Source organism: Rhinatrema bivittatum, chromosome 1 (assembly GCF_901001135.1).
Source record: "Rhinatrema bivittatum chromosome 1, aRhiBiv1.1, whole genome shotgun sequence".
In the NCBI taxonomy this organism is placed as follows: Eukaryota; Metazoa; Chordata; class Amphibia; order Gymnophiona; family Rhinatrematidae; genus Rhinatrema; species Rhinatrema bivittatum.
The window spans coordinates 650,620,979-650,642,039 of NC_042615.1; the positions used below are offsets into that span (position 1 = coordinate 650,620,979).

Genomic DNA, 21,061 nt, shown 5'->3' on the forward strand with positions numbered 1-21,061 from the left:
TTGACTTTGGCATTTCCAGCAGGTTTTCTTCATTTTTTCTCCAATCTCTGATGAGTTTTTGACTAATGTCAAGTTTTCTTGCAGCTACACAATTATTGGCCTCCTTTGCATGTTCTATAACCTTCAGTTTCAGCGATGCGGTGTAAGATGCTCTCTTTTAATTCTCAGTGCTCATTTTCCTGAGGGTAAGATGTAATTTTTCTAATGGATGTCCCTGCTTTCTGAATCCTTCCCTCTCTCCCTCATGGCACTCCCTGCTGTCAGAATCTTTCCCTCTCTCATGTCTGTCCCCACTGTCTGAATCTTTCCCCTCCCAATTCCTTAACTCACTCACTGCTATCTGGACAACGAAGGCTTTTGCATTTGCTCAGAAAAGTCCTTCCTTCTCCCCTGTGGTGTTCCAGTATAGCTGTAGGACAGCTTCTCTCCCCAAAACTCCTCCAGATCCCTTAACTCGAATGCTTGCTGCTGCTATGAGGACAACGACAAGTTTCAGGTCACTCAGGTGTGTTCTCCCTTCTCCCCCACAGGTTCCCAGTGGCAAGCTTTGAACCATATGGTTCTAAGTGCTCCAATTAGACCCTGACTTTGGACGGGGGAGGACGTGCCTGTGGAACTGCAAGTGCTGTCATTGACCTCATAGTAGCAGGTGAGTTAAGGGATCGGGAGGAGGAACCTGTGAACGATTCAATCATGCATCTTGTATTACGATACCGGCATTAATGTGGTTTGACCCATGGATAAGACGAACGCAATTTTAAGGATCGATTTTTGGGGTAAAATTTTTTGATTTATACATAAGTATATTCTGTAATAATTAGAGCAGAGTTATGAAACCTTGCAAGATCTCTACGACACACTAACAAGTACATTTTCAAAGGGAACATGCATATGAAAATTAGCATATATTTGTGTAAGTAGCTTGTATTCATGAACCTACTATTTTATAAATATCTAAAGTGTGTGCATATTTTCGGCATCATGTGCATATTTACTGGCTCAAAAAAGGGGCAGTCTAGAGGTGGTCCATGGCGGGGTCAAGATGTATGCACAGAAGCTTCTATTTTATAACAGTGAACTGGAGATGGACTGGGTAAAGTGGGAGAGGTATCGGCAGACTGGTAATTTCAAGTAAATTCATTTACTTTAAATATACCTGCTTCTGAGTATAAAACATGGTTTGAGGCATACATGTCATTTTTTTTTTTGCACAGAAAATTTTACACATGTATGTTTATAAAATAAGTAGAGAAAGTAAGCACTTTCATTGCATTTCCATTCTTCATGCATACTGAAACATATACACGTACTTACAGAGCAGAGCTATGCTGTGTTTTATAAACTGTGCAGCAACCCCGCATACCCATTTATGTATGCAAATGCAGTATCGCAAATACATTTGAACATTATCTTCCCTGTGACCTACTGGTACTATTACTGCTTAACATTTTATATAGCACTACTAGGTAACCGAACTGTACAGACAGATAAAAGAGATAGCCCCTGCTTCTTGGAGTTTACAATCTAGCTGAGACACACAAACAAGACAATTCATTTCTGGTAATTACTTCATTATTGCAGTACACATGTTTTAATAGGAGAGGAACAAGATAAGAAAGAGTCAGGACTTCTGGATTTAAAAACAAGACTTGAATATAGTCAGAGAAGGAGAGGGACGCATCATTTCAGGAAGGCTGTTCCAGGTACCCAGTGCCTTAAGAGAGAAAGCACGGAGTCTGGAATCAGCAACAGAGGAGAAGGGCAGCTTTTCCAGTGAATGGAGGTCATGGGGAGGGAAGTAGAGGGAGATAAGGCAGGAAAGGCAGCAGAGTTGCAGAGTAAATACACTTGAGAAGAAGCCATTTGAGCCAAATGCAAAAGCAGATAGGGAGCCAATGTAGAGCCCTGAGAAGAGAAGTAACATGGAAATAACAATTGAGGAGGAAGATGAGTTACGGAGCTGAATTTTGAATAGATTGTAATGGAGAGAGACAGTTCAGTGACAGACCTATGAGGATGAGGTTCAGTAATCTAAGCAGAAGGTGATGAGAGACTGGATAAGGGTTTTGGCTGTGTGCTCAAAAATGGAAGGGTAGATTTTTATGATATTTATAGAGAAAGAAATGACATGTTTTAGCAATGTTTTGGATGTGTACAACAAAGGAGGGAGCAGAGTCAAAGACAAGCCCAAGGCTGCAGGCCAAGTAGACAGGGAGGATGACAGTGTTAGACACGGAGATACTAGAAAAATGTAGAAGTTGAAGTGAGTTTGAGAGGAAAGATAAGAAGTTCAGGCTAGGCCATGTTAAGTTTAAGCTAGCAGTGGGACATGCAGGCAGCTATGTAAGCAAGTCAAGATCAGAGATGCGACTGGAGAGGAATATTCCACTGCAGAGAGATAAATCAAATATCATCAGCATAATGATGGTACTGAAAATCATGGGAGAAGTATAAAGAGATGTAGCTTTCACCCCACTTTGATCCTGGGCATAAGGGCACATAGGGGAGACTATGGACCATGCAAGGCCATAACCACCTGGGGTTCCTGCACAAGGGGATAAAAATGTACTTTCCAAGGCCCTTCGGGTTTTTTTTCTCTCCAAGGCTCTTCCTGCTTAACAGTCAAGTTATTCCAAGAAAACAAGATCCATACCAGTTCTGTTGTTCAAAACCAAAAAGTCTTTACTGAAAAGACGGCAGGGTAAATAACTTCCAAAACAGTACACAACTCTACAGTGCACTACAGAAACCAAAATCCAAAGTCACAAAAATCAAATCCAGTCTCTCTTCACCTCCTCACCAAAAATAGGCCTGCTATTCAGGATGGCCACCCTTTCCACCCTATTCCCTCCCAGTACCAGTTTGGCAGCTGTAATCTTTTCCTTTCATACTCTTTCTCTCATCCTTTCCCTCTGGAGTCTTGGGCTGATTGTAGCTTTATCAATCTCTGACTCTGGAGAACTTTCCCAGGCAGGATACCTCTCCTCCAACTCCTCCATGTACACTCGGCCCTCAATTCCAGGCCCTTCCTCTCCTTTTCAGCCTTTGGACTCCCAAGGAACTCTTTCTATCCTGGTGACTCCTTCTTCTCAACACTCCTCTGAGCCTTCTCTGTGAAGGGAATGAACCCTTGGTGCTACTCTGTGAAGAGAAATCTCCACCTTCCTAGACTCCCTCTCCTAATAATCCTCCTGCTTCATGTGGGAGCAAGGGTTATACATATAACCTTACATCACCCCTCCCAATGGGGAATGGCGCTCCTCCTTAGCACACTGACACTATACTGGCATCAGAGGCAGGCAAGGTCTAGTGAGACTTCTGACATACTGAGGCTCCTCAGACCAGCTGAAGTACTGACATTTTTCTAAAGGGGGCAGAGATATCTTTCTAAGGGCAGAAAATAGGCACCCTGTCACAGAGAGAAGAGACGAGGGTCCAGAACAGAACCTGGTGGCCTGCTAGCTGCTAACAAGGCAGCAGTGAAGGAGGATACAACAAGAGATACATATGCATAGGAGTCAACGTTTTAAAACGATTGGGGATGCTGAGCTCAACACAAATTACAGCACCCCCAGCAAAAAAGAGAAAAACAGAAAACAGTAGGTTGTGAATGTGACTGACCAGCCTGTATGTAAATGTCCAGAAAGGAGCAGGTAATATGGACATGGGGAAGACTCACATGTCCAAAACAAAAGCTAGGGAAGCACCTTAAAGTCCAACCAGTCTTGCTTCTCTCCAACTCCAGCTCACCCCATCAGTCTCTCCTCCCATTCTCCCCACCACAGCCCATTCACATCAGGTTTTCCCTACCCTAACCTGTCACTGCCATGCTCTCTCAACCTCCCCGCCTTTTCTCTCATTCTCCTAATCTCTCCCCATCTTATCCTTTTTTACCCCTTCCTTCCTTACTCTCTCTGCACTCTTTTAATTCTCCCCCTCCTGCTTGGGCATACTTTCAATTTTATTTTAGGGACAAGGAGTTTAACACCCCTCTTCCTGCTCCACTCCCTTCAACCCCTTAGCCTATTTATTGCTCCATTTTCCCTTTATTTATTTGTTCCATATTTATATACCTTCTCTGTTTCCCTCCCAGTTGCTCTTCCCATCCCTCTACTCCCCAGCAGGTTCCTCCCTACCTCTCCTTAGACAAGCTGCCCTCCTCTGCAGGCTTGGTTCATCCATCCTTTTACTGATTCCCATTCCTCATCAGCTTGTTAGGCTTTCCATCACTGGCAGGCTCAGCTCAACTCTCAGTCTTTGATTCTCCCTCCTCCATTTCCCTGTGCTGCACTCCCTAAGCCCAGGCATTTTTCTTTTTTTTCTGGAACTGCTTCTGCTGCCTCCCCATCCCCTGTAGCCCGTCTCCTGGAACTCACAGATTACAGGCTAGAACCAGCCCCATGCCTGCAGAGTCCACATAAGGCACTCTACTACCTGCATGTCCAGAGCCTTCGCAGTTCAGCAGTCAGTACAGTAGTATTTCCCCACCTCCGTGGCTATAGCTGCATGTGATGTTTTATGCCCTCAGTTTGCAAATCCCAGTGATTACTGCTGTCTCCTGCTTTTCAAAACATTTTTGTGAACAAGGGAAATGATGTTCACTTCCCTTCCCTTTCAGTTCAAGCCCTGACTTCAGCACCTCTCAATTCTGGAACTGCCAACGGGGAGCGATTTTTAAGAGACATTTTGAGCCTATGGTCTCATATGTCATCACAACCTCCTCCATCTTCCCAATCCTTCCAGTAAAATACCTTATTTACCCTGGTGGCTGCAGGGCTGGAATGGCAGATACCCCTTGCCCCCAACCTTTGACTCTGCCTAGCTAGCACAGAACTTTTCACCAAACTTCAAATAAACGATTTTCCAACTTTTGTGTCCATAGTTTGAATCCATCCTCTACCTCTGCTGGCTCTTTTCTTTCCCCTCCCCCTTTAAAGCTTGTATTCTGGTCTTCCTCACATTTCTTTATCATTTGTTATTTTTTTCTCATGCATACATAGAAACATGATGGAGGGAAAAGACCGTATGGCTTATCTAATCTGTCCATCCACCCAACTAATTTAGCTCTGCAATTCCCATCCTTCCTTCAGAGATCCCCTGTGTTTATCCCATCCCACTACCTCCGCTGAGAGACTGTTCCATGCATCCACCACTAGAGCTTCCTTTCCAATGAGAGTCTTGCCTCCTCTACATAAAAACCACTGGGATATTTTAATGTCTCTATGATATCGTCCCTATGCTGCCTTTCTCTCGAGTATGCATGTTTAGATTTTTAAGCCTGTCCCCATATGCTTTAGAAGAAAGGCACCCTCCCTGGATCCAACTCTCTGGTCACTCAATCAAAGCAATTGATCAGGTTCATCTGACAAGATTTACTTCTGATAAAACCATTCTGCCTCAAATCTTGCAATCCACTGGATTCCAAAAACTGCACTATCCTCTGTTTCAGCAGCGATTCCATTAATTTACTCCCCACAGAGGTCTGATTAACTGGCCTGTACTGCCCATCCTCCTCCTTTCTTCCACTTTTATGAATAGGAACCACCACATCCACCTATATCCAGTGCTATGGAACTGTTCCCGACTCTAAAGAAGATTCGAAAAGGTCAGCCAGCGGAGGTGCCAGAAATTCTCTAAGTTCCCTTAATACCTTTGGATGTATCCCATCTGGCCCCATCATCTTATTTACTTTAAGTTTAGTTGGGTCCACATGAAAATACTTCTCTGAAAATCAATTCTTTCCATTGGCTGTCTCTCCACAGCTCATTATTTTCTCTCACTTTTTCCTAGTCTCGTCCCTGCCAGCCATTTTCATCCCTCTCTTCACCCTTGTATACCTCTTCCCTCCTCCATGATCCCCTCTGTTCTCACAGCACTTCATTTGGTTTGCCTCACCTATAAGCTTACCTCCTCTCTGTTCCACACAGATCTCTTCCCAGTCCTTTTTATCTCTCTCTCCATCTTTAGTTCCCTTCACAAAAGCCCTCACCACAGCTTCTCTGCTTATCACTAGGGATGTGCAGGAGAAAAAAAATGTGTTTTCTTTTTTGGTTCATTTTCAGGAGGTTGGTTTTCCATGAATATCGGTTCGTGGATTGTTTGATTTGTTTTCATTTGGGAGAAAAAAACAAATCAAACAATTAACCCCCCTCCCAAAAAAAACGGTCAAAAAACTAAAATGAGGCCGCCTGAAAAAATGCAAGGGCTGGTATATCCCCGGCAGCCACTTACCCAGTCCAGTGGGGATCTGATGGCTTTAGCCTAGGCTCAGGCCTGGACCCAGGTCCGATGCCAGGGCCTTGGCTAGGAGGCTAGGTCCTGACACCTGGGACGAGGCACAGGGTCAGGCCCAGGCCTCGGAGCCTCTTCTTGGTCCTCTTCGTTCTTTGGCACTTGCAAGCCAAATGACGCCATCCACTGGGGTCATGCTGAAGTTAATTAATTCTGGCACATTCACTCCAGCAGATGGCGTCGTTTTGATGTACGGCAATGGCGCCATCTGTTGGGATGAATGTGCCAGATTAACTTCAATGAGACCCCAAAGAACGAAGAAGACCAAGAAGAGGCTCCGAGGCATGGGCCTGGCCCCAGCTTTCGGGAGCCCTGCATCCTGGCCAAGGCCCTGGTGTGACGACTAGGTCTGGGCCTAGGCCCGGTGTCGGGACCCAGCCTCTGGGATGGGTTGCAGTGTTGAGCCTATGACCAGGCTCAGGCTCGGGTGTCAAAACTCAGCCTCCAGGTCAGGTCACAGCTTTGGGCCTGGGCCGAGGCCTCCGCATTGGGACCCAGCCTTCGGGTCGGGTCTTGGCATTGGGTCTGGGTCTGGGCCTAGGCCCCAGCATTGGGACCCAGCCTTCATTGGACACCCAATGCATCAGGTAAGTTTTTCTATTTTTGTTTAATTTTTGGGGGTCTCGGCCAAGGCCCCAATGTCGGCCCATGCCTTTTGGTCCTAGGCTACTGCTCCTACTTTGGGCATCTGGCCTATGCCCTAGATGAGGCCCCAGCTTCAGGCCTAGACCTAGGCCCAAATCATTAATTTAAAACGAAATGAACAAATAAGGTTCATTTCATTCAGGGGGCTCCCAATTTGGTTTGGGCCCCCCTAAATGAAACAAATTATTCATCACATTTTGCAGTTTCATTTTAAATGAATACACATCCCTAATTATCACAGCATATGTCCTCTCTTCCAGCTAAAGTACATAAGTAAATAAGAATTTTCTTGCTGGGTCAGACCAAAGATCCATCAAGCCTAGTATCCTGTTTTCAACAGTGGCCAATCTAGGTCACAAGTATCTGGCAGGATTCCCCAGGGGTAGTTAGATTCCATGCTGCCTATCCCAGGGAGAAGAATTAAATTTTGCAACTCCACATTAATAGTGGTTTATGAAAATTTCCTCCAGGAACTTGTCCATACCTTTTTCAAATGCAGTTACACCACTAGCGTTCATCCATTCTCTGGCAACAAATTCTGGAGCTTAATTATGCATTGTGTTAAAATATATTTTCTCTTATTAGTTTTAAATGTATCCCCCTTCTCCCTTCTCTCAGCTACTTGTGTTCACTATACATTAACACTTTGAACTGTTATGCCTATTTGTTTTATATGCTTTCTTGATAAAACTCATAAAAAGAGATCACGTGGTGGGCTTGGTAGGCTGCTGTCTCCCGAGCTCCGGCTGCCCCCCGGCCTAATCTTCTCACATCCCACAGACATAGTGATCTCTTTCGCCACACCGGGGCTTCAGCAAATAGTAGAACAGCTGGGAATCGTTATTGCATGGTTTGGTGGAGCATATGGCAACTCGTTCGGTCCGAAAAGAGAGAGAAAGGCTGCGAGCGCCCGAGGACAAAATGGCGTCGATACCTCCTGCAGATAGCATGGCAGAGGAGCTTTCCCTAGAAGACAAGATTTCACAGGCAGCTGTTTCGGCGCTCGACCTCAGATTACACCAACTCTCGTAACAAATTGCAGATGTCCGAGCCTCTATTGCCGAGATAGACACTCGCACGGAACGTCTTGAGGGCCGGGTCAGTTTGGTGGAGGACGATGTCGGGACCCTAGAGAAAAAAGTGGAGGCCCTAGAGAAGCAAGCGAAAGTCACCGAGGAAAAATTAGAGGACCTTGAAAATAGGTCCCGACGGAACAATTTAAGATTTCTTGGCTTCCCGGAAGATCTACAGGAAGCAGACCAACCGCGTCTCTTGGAGGCATGGCTCCTCCGAATTGTGCCGTCTCTGGCCTCCCCGTCGGGGGGTCTGTTAGAACGCGCGCACTGATTGGGACAGAGAGCTGAAGGAGACTCAGCAGGCCGGCCAAGGGTTATTATTGCCCGGTTTCTACACTTTGCACATAAAACCTTGGTATTACAACATTATCGGAAAGCCAGAGAATTTCATTATGAAGCTCATCGCATTTTGTTATTTCAAGATTTCTTGCCATGGGTGTCCTCACTACGCAAGACCTTCAGTGAAATCTGCTCGGAACTGGTAAATAAACAAATTCACTTTGCTATTTTATTCCCGGCCAAGCTTAAGATTATGCACCTTGGGCAGGTTAAATTTTTTGACTCAGTGTTGGAAGCGCACGCCTATGTCCGCGATCTTGCTGGTCCATCTCCACCGGAAGACAAGTGACCATTCTCTACACTTGACATGAGATAGCTTTGTTTATAGGCCCAAACCTTTCTCTTTCTACAAGTTCTTCCACGGGTGAATTTGTGACAGGTGTTGGATTATCTGCATTGATGTATTTGGGATCAATGATGCATACCTACCAAGGAATATACAACGCCTGCTGTGTTAGGCATGTGGTTGTGCCAGGAGTGACAGTGACTATGAAGTTAACTGTGATTAGGTTGTCATTTCATCAACTGTCATTCCTTTTTTCTTGTTCTTTGCATGTATGTTCTGTATACCACAGTTGATAGAACTCCTGCAGAAATACACATTTATCCGGGGCAATGCTGCAGGAATACACCTTTGTATTGAGCTGGCTGGGGGTGCAGCCGAGCACATGGCTTCACCAGTGTGTTCTCCATCCTGATAGGGATCCCAGACAATTTTTGGATTGGGATCGCTACCGGGAGGGACCTACCTGATTGAAGGGTCCCATTTTGTTTCTGTTCTATGTTGCTACAAGGGGTGGGGATGTGTAGAGAACCTTGATTTTATAGCCTACTGTATCATAATTGTGTGGACAGGTTGCATGTTTTTCTATTTCTGTATGCACTACCATAGCACTTTGCCAACCCCGAACGCAAGTTGGGGGACAGAGAGTTTTTCGCGTTGGTGGATCTAATTGCATGCTTTCAAAGTCGCAAAGGGTCGCGCTCATGTTTATATGCTTTTTACAATTGTACTATGACACATGCTGTACTCAAGAGACTACTGCCTATATGGTCCAGAGATTGTCGAGAGGACTTAGATGAGAATATGCTCAGGAATTCCTATGTGTCTATTAACCAAATTACCAACAGTGTAGCTTTCCGGGAATTACAGCAACGCATTTTTCACCGAATTGTATATTCCCCGGCTTACGCGCATCAGATGGGGGCCACAGAGTTGTCTAGATGTCCTAAATGCCCTGAAACAATTGCTTCTTTCATTCACTGTTTTTGGAACTGTCCTACCATCCAAAATTTCTGGACCACCATCTGCCAATATTTATCCAATATTCTTCATGTTGAACTCAATTGGTCATGCTCTTTTTGCCTATTAAATAACGATATTGGAGAGCAAAGTCTCAACGTAGATAACATTGGTTTTATATCCAAGGCCTGCTTAATTGCTAAAAAAATGCATAGTGCTTAAATGGCTTGACCCTGTCTCGCCAACTAAAGAGATGTGGTTGGCTCTCTTGAATGAACTCTACCAATTGGAATATGGATCTATGTTCAAGCGTTTCACTGCAAGGAAGAAGCGACTATTCCAAGAGATTTGGGGCAGCTATTATAAGACTTTATCATCAAACATTCACCAGCTGGCTCCCTTAGACGTTTAACAGGAAATTAACATATGGAGGCTCAGCTTAAAAGCTTGGCCGAATGTTCCTGGGCATACATGTGAGGAATGATTCTTAGACCCGAGATTCCTGGCATCCTGACCCTCCTGGCTCTATATTGCCTGATATCTGGCTTCCTTTTGAAAGCCTGGGTTTCTGTGATGTCTTTTCTACTAACTGAACTTTACTAGTTTGCCTCTACTAAGTGCTACTGTACAGGTGGGAGATACTGTCCACTAAGGTTCTGTTTAATACGCTGATGGAGGTTCTCTACAGGGTTGGGGGGGGGGGGGGGGGAGGATGGGATGGGAAGGAGGAGTTGGGAGGGGAAATGGGTTCTGTAGTATTACTTTGCATTTATATGTCATGACACTATTTGTTTTTGGTTAGAAAAGTTGAAAACTGGGGGTTTGTCACGTGCACTGTATCTTGATTGGTTTATTTGTATGTTTTTGTGCCTACCTCCCAATAAAACAGTTTTTAAAAAAAAACAAAAAAAAAAATCATAAAAAATTGTTTTGAAGGTGGATGATTGAACTGTCCGGGCGGTTCTAGTATACTACAGCAGGACACGCCATCAGGCTTTCTGATACCTTCCTTTAGCTGTGATTAGATTGAAGTTTTTATAACCGACCAGAATTTGCCGAACTTTGCTCACTTAGGGGTAGATTTTCAAATACCGCGAATAGGCGTACTTTTGCTGGCGCATCAGGCGCAAGCAAAAGTACGTGGGATTTTAGTAGATATGCGCGTAGCTGCGCGTATCCGCTAAAATCCGGGATCGGCGTGCGCAAGGCTATGGATTCTGTATAGCCGGCGCGCGCCGAGCCGCGCAGCCTACCCCCGTTCCTTCCGAGGCCGCTCCGAAATCGGAGCGGCCTCGGAGGGAACTTTCTTTTGCCCTCCCCTCACCTTCCCCTCCCTTCCCCTACCTAACCCACCTGCCCGGCCCTGTCTAAACCCCATCCTTACCTTTGTCGGGGGATTTACGCCTCCCGGAGGGAGGCGTAAATCCCCGCGCGCCAGCGGGCCGCTAACGCGCCGGGACGCAACCTGGGGGCGGGTATGGAGGGTGCAGCCACGCCCCCGGACCGCCCCGAGCCATAACCACGCCCCCCGGGGCCGCTCCCAAAATGCTGCCGACACGCCCCGAAAACGGCGCGGCGCTCAGCCCCGCCCCCCGACACGCCCCCCTCCGAAAACCCTGGGACTTACGCGAGTCCCGGGGCTCTGCGCGTGCCGGTAGGCCTATGTAAAATAGGCTCACCGGCGCGCAGGGCCCTGCTCGCCTAAATCCGCCCGGATTTGGACAGATTTAGGTGAGCAGGGCTCTTAAAATCCGCCCCTTAGGGTAGATTTTAAAAGGGTGCGTGTACTACCAGGCGTGCGAACAAGTACACCACCTTCCCTTCCCTTCCCTTCCCTCCCCCGCCCTCCCCCCCACCTTTTCCTTTTTTTCGATTCTATTTCCGGCCGACTGCCGGCGCGTGATCCCAAGCACAGCGGCAAATGGCCGCTGTGTCTGAAGCCTCTGACCCCGCCCCCTCCCCCCCCCCCCCCCCCCCCCTTCCCACCCCTTTAGTAAAGCCCCGGGGCTTTACATGCGTTGCTAGGCCTTTTGAAAATAGGCCCAGCGCGCGTATGCCCAGTTACGTGCGTAATTCCTCCGGATTTACACACGTAACCTTTTTAAAATCCGGCCCTTAGTCCCCATCTATATATTGGTGTGTTTATCATAATTTTGAGTCGGTTTTTTTTTAAGAGCTTTCTGCGACATGGCTAGCTGAGGCTCCATCCACAGCTTCCTTCCTCCCTGCTGCCACCACCATGGTGTTGCCAAAGTGCTGAGATCATGCACGTTAGCAGATCCAAGCCCTTGCAAGCCTTTTTTCACTGTTGGACGATTCCTCCCTGAAGCAGGAGGATGGTCCTAAACTCGGCTTGAGTTGGGGGCACAAAGATGGAGAACTATGTCGAGGAGCTCATCAGTACAGATAGCTGTCTGTGGATTTACTGCGCTATAACTTACTTATGTCTTCAGTGTGGCTGTATGACAACGGGCAGTTTCCAGCTGCTTTAAGACACAGGCAGCATTTATAGTGTTTTTCAGAACTTTACATAGACTTGGGGTTTCAGTTTCAAAAAGTTTTTTGTGCAAATGACTGTATTTTTATTGCAAAGCCAGAAAAGATAGAAACAAACTCTGTGACATCACAAATACAGCGGGACCGATGATGATTAAAACAGTAGGCTTGTAACTTCTTGTTACATTAAACGCCTTTTAGCAATGTGATTAGCCCTTTCCATGAGGGTCCCACTACTATTAAAATGTATTTTTGTATGATGGTATGAAGTTGAAGGTCGTGGAAGCAGAAATGCGCAATAAGCAGCCTAATGTCCAAAATTAGAATTTATTGTGTAGAATCAAATTATGCAATAGGCCCGACTCCAGCCGAGTTTCGCCCTCTTTCAATAGGGCTGCATCAGGGGAGCATTCAAATACTGACTTGGTGTACAGCAACACTTTCTGCAGGTAAAATATTCAGAATGACAGTAGTGCAAATCGCTGCGATCTCTTCAGAGAGCATTGAAACGCCGAAATCGGCGTGAACATTTGAAAACTGACTCCGTGTGCAACAATACTTTCAGTGGGTAAAGTATTGAGGATCTCAGTAATGCAAATCGCTACGATCTCTTCAAAAAACAGCCCTATTGAAAGAGGGCGAAACTCGGCTGGAGTCGGGCCTATTGCATAATTTGATTCTACACAATAAATTCTAATTTTGGACATTAGGCTGTTTATTGCACATTTCTGCTTCCACGGCTTTATTAAGCAGCCTTCCTTGCTGTTTTGTCAGTCCCATGAAGTTGAAGGTTACACACTTGGACATTTTTTTATTTAAATTTGTGTGTGGTAAGGCATATAGGATTTTTTTTTATTATTTTTATTTCTTCTTGGACTCCTTTTTTGGACTTCTTTTGGCTATCTCTTTAGGGGCAGGAAGAACATATCCTTTGAGATGCACAGTAGTTCCAGTATCTTTTTCCTGCAGCACGCCATCACTTCCTACAGAACGCCATCGCTGTCCTACAGCGTCTGCATCCTTCGGTGAGACAGTGGCACCCAAACCACATGGCACAGCAGATGGTTTTCTACCCCCTGCAGAGCATGGATTCAGCAATCAGGTAGGGTGCAACTGCAACAATATTCTCTGTCCCCACCATGGGGGCTGAAGCAGCAGCCAGTAGAGGATGTCATGTTTTGATCCATCTTCCTAACCGCAAAGGGTTACAACAAAATTTGCCATATTAAAAGGAGAGGAAATCTAGACATCACAACCAAGTGACAGGATTTAAATTTGACAATTGTATGGTTTTAGCCCTCATATACCAGACACGAGATTCAGATATTTTAGAAATTTATTATGTTTATTATGGTAAATAAATGATAGCCAATTACAATAGAAGAGTATGGGAAGGATATGCGTAGACTCTGTAAATTATCAGAAGCCCTTAAGCTCATCTTTGCCTATGTCACAATCTTACAAGGCTTATATACATTTTTTTCCTAGTTACCTTTGCCAAGTATTGATCATTTCTAAATACTTCATTCTGGCCTAGCTTCCTTTCCCTAGACCACCTGCGCCCAAACATTTGTTCTCTTTATTTCGTCTCCAAATGTTTGTTCTCCTTATGTACTATCTTCCCACAGCTTGTAGGAAGACATCGATCATCTCTTATCAATGCCTGCACTTTCCTTTGTAGTTTGTTTCCATGCAGAGTGCATACTACACATATATCCTAAGTGAGCCATCCCCGTGTCTTTCATTTCTCTCTTTCTTAGGCCCAGCTGCTTTCCTCACAGCACATGTCTGACGTGCTGGCACAAACTTAGTAGGGCCTAGCTCAGCAGTTCAGCAGCCAGAATTATAACACAATGCAACCTAGGTTTCTGCCTTCTTGGATTCCCCATAATTTTGCTTTTTTGACCAGCAATAATAGTATATCCAGTGATACCAGTGATTGTTTAGCAAAGCTAGAGTTGTGTTTTGCATTTATCAAACCATTAAGAAGAACCCAGACTATCTACCTGTGACAGCAGGATATACCCAGCACAGGGGGTTATACCTGTTTTCTTTGAGAACTGTGTCAAATGTTTCTGTTTTAATCATGTGCTAATTTGTAGTGTTTTCATTCTGCTGTATTATGTATTGCCCTTGGTCCATGGGACAAGCTTCCAGGTATGGGCTGAAGGCAACTCGTGCTAATTTCTGTGAAGAAAAATGGATACCGAAGATGAAAAGTTCTGACTTTGCAAATTTTTATCATTCTCTGATATTTTAATCTTTATTATAATCTGCTTTGGGATGCCTATATTAAGAAACATATCAAGTGATGACAATAAAGAGCAAAAAGTAGAACTTCCTGTGTAAAACTTCAGTCTCTGCAAGTGCATGCAGACGCTTCCAAGGCTGTCATCTTGTTCTGGCAAGTCTAGTGGCGACACATCTCTTGCAAAGCCATAGCAAATCATGGGTGGAACGTCACAGGGTCAGAGTGCACGCAGCATGACTTGGGATTGACAGGGATGAGATGGGCAGTGATTGATAAGAAAACACTACTGAAAAGGTAGAGAAGAAAATGAGAAAAGATAAAATGGATTCATTATTATCATCCTGTGGGTGCAGGCTGACCATCTGAAGGACTCCTTGTCTATCTGTCCAGCTGAGAGGTGACGCTTCCAGTTCTTGCTACCAGAGCATAATGTGCTCCTGGTCCTGGAAACGGGAGTGTGTCGGAGGGTACCGACAACTCCCTCATTCTACCTTAAGGAGCCCGATTACCATAAGAAACCAGAGCTAGAAAGGCTTGGGGAGGCCCCGAGGATCTCACGATATACCCGGATAGTGGACATTTACCTGTTAATTGTGAATGATGCAAGGTGAGCTACTATCTTGATTCTTATATCTTTGCAGCACCGTAAATAAATATCTGCGCCACAGCTAAGTTGGCCCAGTCTTATTAAATTCTTGAACTATTCCTGAGGCTGCCGCAGGCCCAAATACATTACAGGAAGCCCCAGAATTCTCATCGGCACTGGGTGGGTGGGAGGGTACGGGGAAGAGAAATGAGGGGGGGGGGGTTCTTATTTTTTTTTTCTCTTTCTTTCTTTATATTTTTCTCAGATTGACAGAACTTGGGAGTTACAGAAGCCGAAACATAACAATAAGAAAAATGTAACACATTTGAAAACACAAACAATCAAAAGGAAGAATCCTCCTTATGCCTAGTACAAATAAGGAGAAAAGAGGGCAAGAGACAACACTACATAGAAAATACATCTTTCAAAAAATATGCTGATACAGAAAGAGCTGACAAACATTATAATCATCTAGTCACATCACTCTGAATTGAAGAGGCAGGCTGCAGACTTTTATTCTCCACAAAGGTTTTCAGCTGATTAAGTTAAAACAAATGTAGGTTATGATCAGACAATTTAACCATACCATCTGGCAGGATATCTCAAAGCAAAAGACCCCCCCTGTAGCAAACGCCTTTTCCCTAAGCCGCAAGAAAGATTTCCTTCTGGCTTGGGTCGGCTTATAAACCATCTGGGAAGATCCAAATTTTTTGTCCCATAAAGGAAAAACAACTTCTATTACAGAAAAAAAATTGGTCTCATTATGGTATTTTTCTCCGCTTCAGATGAACAAGTGATTAACAGAGTAGCCTGTTCCTGAATAACTAGCAGATTGCTCTAAAAAGCTAGTAAGATTAAGATTGTCAGCTCCAGGTGAGGACATGTCTGTAAAATCAGCATCCTTTTACTTTTAAAGGGAAGATTAAGAACTTTGGTTAAAGAAGGAAAAGAATCTTCATCAATATCAAGATCTTCTTTCACGTATATCTTAAACAGTTCTAAAGGGGAAATAAGGGGAGCATGAGGAAAGTTAAGATTTCTGAGATTCTAACGGCCTACTTTTAATTCCCTGGTGCGTGCCAATACCGGGAGATACCTGCGTGGCCGGGCCGCAAGCGTGCTGGGTGCATTTTCGAAGTAGTCTGGCCATGCGCGTATCTCCCAGTACGTGCGGAAGAGCCGGGTTTTGAAAAAGGGGCGGGCTGGGGGAGGGGCGAGGACGGAGCGGGGGGCCAGCTGGCACAGGGCCATCAGAAGCTGTCTCGGTGACGTGTGCGCCGGCAGCAGGCCGGCGTGCGGAACTTATTGCTGCTTGGTAGAGCAGGTAAGTTGCAAAATAACAAAAATTAGGTTACTTGGGTGGGGGTGGGGGTTTAGGGGTGGAGGCAGAGAGGGGAAAAGGGAGGAAGGTTAGCTAGAGAGTTTAGGAAGTTCCCTCCCAGTCCCTTTATTGGAGTATCAGATTTTATAACATGCATGCAGCGACGTGTGCGTGTTATAAAATTGGCGCGTCCATGTGCATGCGCTGGGAACTGCACGCACATGGACACCCGTGCGCCCTTTTTAAAATTTACCCTTAAGGTTTTAATTGTCTCATTATACTCAACTGAAGCAACTTGCACAACATTTAATTGTCTAACTACTTCCATCAAGCCTTTTACTTACAGTTTTCTCAAGAAATGTGATTGCCTTCCATACATCTTCCAGCATAATTGTGGCTGGTGTCTCCAAACTGGACTTCCACAGAGCCCCAGGCTGAGGGGTAAGGGAGTCCCTCTCAACAGTAGTTAACAAGGAAGGACTGGTCCCATTTCCAGAGGCCAATTCTAGGCCAGAACTATTCCTTGCTTCCAGTAACAAAGGATGATTACAAGGGCTTAAAGTTGTTTCAAGCTCAGGCAGAACTGCTGTCTCCCTAGCAAAGTCTGCGATGAGAGAAGTACCCAACACATGCTGTTCGAAGGAAAAACATTGCAGAATAGTTGATCGAGAGAGTGCAGAAACTGGGCTAGCAGAGCGTAATATTCACCCTCTTCTCGTCACCATACCTGAAAAAACAAGAAAAAAAATCAGGAACAGCAACGCAATCAGCAAAGCTCCTAAAACAAATCAAAAGAAAGGTGCCCTAGGGGCCATGCCCCTTAGGTGCGCAGCTTCAGTGCACCGGCAGCAGCGTGCCGCGGGCAGCCCTTGCAGCAATCTTGTGGCCCCTCCCCTCTCGTGTCAGGTGCAGCGAGGCAGCTTATTCCAGGGGAAAGCAATGCAGGAGCCAGATGGAAGCCCTCCTTCTTGACAGAGACCGCGGGGCGGCCCTTCTTGTAGTGATCTCGGCCCCCTCCCCTCTGTCGCCAGATGCAGGACCAGAGTCTCAGCGAGGCAGGTTGTTCTGGGAGAAAGCAACAAAGGACCCAGGTGGAAGCCCTCCTTCTCAATCAGGGGTCTTATGTAATTGGTAGATTTACCAGGGAGAGGGAAGGGGGAGGGAGGGAGAGGCCTACACAAAAGTTAACACTTTGAATTACCTATCGCAGGGCTTGCGGTTGGGGAGGATACAGTTGGCCGGGGACTTTTTTTTTTTTTTAATATTCAGTAGGGGGGAGAGGGGCTTGGAATTGGACCAGAAGCCCCACACACACACATCATTTATTTTCAAGCAAAATGGTACCACTTGACCAGATGTCGGTTAAGTGGCAGGTTATCCGGCCACACAAGGCCAGATAACCTTAGGCCTACTGTGAGGCTGGTCTAAAGATATCTGGCTAACTTTTCAAACCCCTGTTCCTATAACTGGCAGAATGGATCAGGCTCCTTTCTCGAGACATTTCAGCCAAGTACTATAGGCAATGAAAAGACAGCTGAGAAGGTGTAACGATATCCTCAGCAAAGGACACAATAGGAAGCTCTCAAGCATACTTTCTATGACAGTGCCGCCACACCAATGTGATGGATACTATTGAATAGGGATGTGAATCGTTTTAGGACGTTTTAGGTTGTTCAGCGGAACCCTCGCTGAACGACCTCCTGCAGTCGATCTCCTGCCGGCGCCATTTTCCGTACGAAAACGATTCGCGGCGGGAAATCGCTCCCTGACCCCCGCTGGACCTCCAGGAACTTTTGGCCAGCTTGTGGGGGCCTCCTGACCCCCATGAGACTTGCCAAAAGTCCAGCGGGGGTCCGGAAGGACCTCCTGCCGTCCAATCGTGTTCGTCTATGGCCGCCGCCATTTTTCGGCGCCATTTTCCAAAATGGCGCTGAAGACAACAAGATTCAGGAGCAGGAGCCCGTTCCGGACCGCTGCCGTTCCGGACCGCCGCTGGACCCGCAGGTTATTTAACTCATTTGGGGGGGGGTTCGGGAGGGTGGGGGATTTAATTTAAAGGGTCGGGGGTGGGTTTTAGGGGGTTTTAATGTGCCGGTTTTGCGATTTTTAGATTTTTAGATTTTTCACGATTTTTCACGATTTTTCACGATATTTTACCCCCCCAAACGGCAACAATACGATTCCCTCCCCCTCCCAGCCGAAATCGATCGTTAAGACGATCGAGGACACGATTCACATCCCTACTATTGAATGCATGCCTGTTACACTAATGCCCCCTTGGGAAAAGGAAGCAGCTTGCCCCAACTGTAAGCTCTTTCATTTCCTGAAGGTGCGAGCAGTGTGTGAGGCGCACATATGCATTCTGAATTTGGTGGCCAAGTACATGGAACCTTGCCGTGACTCCTTTATTCTATTACATTCCGTCCTTTCACAGAATTTGAAGGTTGACGGGTATGGGGATGGATGGTTACAGAATGAGTACTATCGTTGCTGTTCAAACCCCATCTCACGTGCACTCTGTATTTATCAGTTACATGCTGTGCCTATCTCCGCCCTGGCTAGGGAGGAGGATGGTACCCAATGGCCATGGGATCATTCCATTATTAAGGTTTCCACAGACTTTTGACTCAAATTGAGGAGCAATGTTCTCCTTTAGTACTTTTCCTCCACAGGCACATAGGGGGACAAATTAGGCCATAAGCATTGGGCCCAAACCTAGTCCCTTTTTATCAGGCTAAGTCTGTGCACATAGTAATTTTGTGTAGATAGATTTAAACCAGATGGGAGGACTTTTTTTTAATCAAGTGTATTTATGTGGATAAAAGAACATTTTTTATCACATATGTTGTGAATAAGCTGTTTTAGTGGACCCTTGGGCCGACCTGCAAGAGACTGGGATAAGGTGTTCTAATGTCTCTCGATATGAGCAGGTCAGGAGGCGGACATCTGGCAGGACGTAGACGATGCTCTTCACCCTGGAAGCTGGTGCTCCCCCCCCGGTGTAGCCCGTAGGAGCCCAGCTGCTGGGACTTAGATGAGGTTTCACGCCTGGAAGCCGGAGCCTCCCTCGGGAGGAGCCCGTAGGGGCCCGGCCGCTGGGACTTAGGCGAGTAGTGGAACTGAAGCGGGAACAGGCAGGCAGTTCAGCGGCGGTCCGGAACCCCCGCTGAACGACCTCCTGCAGTCGATCTCCTGCCGGCGCCATTTTCCGTACGAAAACGATTCGCGGCAAGAAATCGCTCCCGGAACCCCGCTGGACTCCCAGGAAAATTTTGGCCAGCTTGGGGGGGCCTCCTGACCCCCACAAGACTTGCCAAAAGTCCAGCGGGAGTCCGGAATGACCTCCTGCGTCGAATCGTTTTTGTCTATGGCCGCCGCCATTTTGCGGCGGCCATTTTGAAAAATGGCGCCAGCTGAAGACAACACGATTCTATTGAGGGGGCCGTTCCGGACCGCCGCCGTTCTAGACCACCGCCGGATCCCCAGGTAATTTAAAGCTTTTGGGGGGGGGTTCGGGAGGGTGGGGGATTTAATTTAAAGGGTCGGGGTGGGTTTTAGGGGGGTTTAGTGTGCCGACTCACGATTTTAACGATTTTTCACGATAGTTTACACACCCAAACGGCAACAATACGATTCCCTCCCCCTCCCAGCCGAAATCGATCGTTAAGACGATCGAGGACACGATTCACATCACTAGCAAGCACTGTAGCAGGAACTGTAGCAAGCAAGCAAGAACCAGGCAGGAGCTGTGGCAAGACTCGGGTACTGGAACCAGGCAGGAACTGTAGCAGGCAGGCGGGCACTGTAGCAAGCAGGCAGGTAGGCAGGCACTGTAGTAGGTAGAAGACCTAAGGTCGCGTCGGGGCCCGGAGCAACTAGGGACCACGAAGGGAACCGGCCTATTTGAGCGCCCTTCCTGAGCGCATGCGCGCCTAGGGGAAGGGCGTCCGAATGAGGGCCTCCATCGCTGCCGCTCCCATGGGAGCGGCGCCGAGAAGGACACCGCCGGAACCAGGACCCGGGAGGTAAGGTCCCGGTCGCGAGCGGGACCGTAACAACATAAATCTTTTAAATGTCAGTCCCATTGTGATTTGTCAGAGAACTTCATGTGAACATGTACTGAAATTCTTTTCATAGCTCATCAGTCATTAGAGACAAACCAATGATATTGCAGCTCTGAAAATACCTCATGGCATCACAATTTGATGATTTGTTAGACAGGCAATAGAAAACAATTAAAAGGGCTTAAAAGTTACTTTTTTATCTGAAAAGCAGCATTTTCTTTATTCTGGGACATTTATAAGTACAAAATCTTGTGATATAGTTTTTGTTAAATGATTTTTCTATGCTTCTTGGGTGCTGATGAGACTCAGGCATTTATCCCATACTTCGCAATGCAGGTAGGACATACATAAAACTCCTTTAGTGCATACCTGTCATGTGTTGATAATTACCTAATCTACCCTTCCCCTAACAAGTGTCCAATGAAGGATACCCTAAAATCTATCCTAAATTCTATAAGAGTCAGGTTATACTATTTTTTTAATTCAATTTTCTAAAACTATAGTCAGGTCTCACTAACAATTGCCTTTTATTTAATTAAATTCTCTCACCTCTAGCTCAGGAAATTGACAGTAACATGTCTCAAGCTCCTATCAAGTGACAGAGCTATCTGCTACAGGGCCTGCATGAAAGTATCAAATAATCTCCTATCTAGTTTCATGTGTTCCATAGCCCTTTGTCCTTAACCAGTTTATAAAGTTCTATAGAAATGTTTTGCAAGCAAGAACAGTGACATACAATTTTTTGAGAA

At 46.0% G+C, this 21,061-nt stretch overlaps 1 long non-coding RNA gene across 2 annotated transcripts in view; it reads right to left on the bottom strand.

Moving 5' to 3' along the window:
* Window positions 1–21,061, bottom strand: part of LOC115073985 — a 146,482-nt gene that overhangs the window by 51,418 nt on the left and 74,003 nt on the right. The window contains exons 2-3 of one of the 2 annotated variants that reach the window (XR_003852168.1): window positions 16,593–16,975; window positions 13,423–14,627 (exon numbers count right to left, since the gene is read on the bottom strand). This is a non-coding gene — a long non-coding RNA (uncharacterized LOC115073985). Of the gene's footprint in view, window positions 1–13,422; window positions 14,628–16,592; window positions 16,976–21,061 lie in introns of those variants that run through there. The other variant, XR_003852167.1, reaches the window with a different exon arrangement.